The sequence below is a fragment of the Belonocnema kinseyi genome, chromosome 10 (genome assembly GCF_010883055.1).
Source record: "Belonocnema kinseyi isolate 2016_QV_RU_SX_M_011 chromosome 10, B_treatae_v1, whole genome shotgun sequence".
NCBI lineage: Eukaryota > Metazoa > Arthropoda > Insecta > Hymenoptera > Cynipidae > Belonocnema > Belonocnema kinseyi.
The window spans coordinates 48,958,542-48,959,796 of NC_046666.1; positions in this window are offsets into that span (position 1 = coordinate 48,958,542).

A 1,255-nucleotide genomic window follows, 5' to 3' on the forward strand; every position below is an offset into this window, starting at 1 on the left:
TTAATCTATTTTTAATTATTTCCATTTTCATTTTTGTAATTCCGTTCAGTTTTGCAACATATTTAGAAAGTATTCTTTCATTTTCTAAATTTTCTACTTTTATATATAGATTTTCAAACGTATAGTTGAAAATCAAGCCAAAAAAACAATTTAAAAGAAAAATATATTACTTTCAACTCGAAAAGATGAATTTCCCAGAATGAATTGAATTCTAAATAATAAACGGACTAGTTCATATTTACCCACTCCCGATCCCAAACAAAAAAATTTTTCCATAAAATAGTTCAATTGCCAATCAAAGAGTGGAATTTTCAACAAAATAATTAAATTTTCAACAAATTACGCTAATTTTAAACAAAAATTCTCAACAAGAAAATGTAATTTTTATCATTTCAATCAAAAAAGATAAAGTTTCTGCAAAAAGAGATTAATTTTAAAATAAAAAAGATGAATTTTCAACGAAATACGATCATTTTAAACCAATCTTTTGAAATTTTCAACTGAAAACTATCAATTTTCAAATAAAAACGTAAAAGTTAAATTTTATTTATAAAAGTATTTTCAAAAAGAAAAAATACAAGTTTTAAAAAATGAAGATTTTTTAAACATTAAGAAAAAAAGTAAATCGAAATTGTTCAACTTTCTTATCAGAAGACGAATTTTCTGTAAAACAGCTGAATTTTCATCTCAAAGTTGAAAATTCAACGAAAATCAACGAAATTTCTGCCAAAGGAGATAAATTTTGAAACCCAAAAGATGAATTTTCAACAAAATACATTAATTTTCAACCAATCTGTTAGAATTTGTTATTAAAAACCAGCAATTCAGTAAAAAAATATTTTAAAAAAGACCAACCTAAACAATTAATAATATTTGAGTCAAGCAAGAAAAAAAAAGTAAATTGAAATTGTTAAACTTTTCTATCAAAAGATGAATTTTCTATAAACAAAATTAAATTTTCAAACCAAAAACATGAATTTTTGACAAAAAAAGGTCATTCAAGATAAAAATCTTGCTTTTTCGACCATAAAAGTGAAAATTTCCAACCAAGGAGATTCATTTTCTTCCAAATTATTTATTTTAACCCCACAATCTGACTTTTTAACAACAAAATTAATCTCCTCCCAAATTTTCAATTTAAAATTAAATAGCTTTATTCCTAACCAAATAGTTGAATTTTAACAAAGAAAGTGAAATTTCCACAATTTTAGTTGCATTTTCATATCAGTTATCAACCAAACAGTTAATTCGGAAC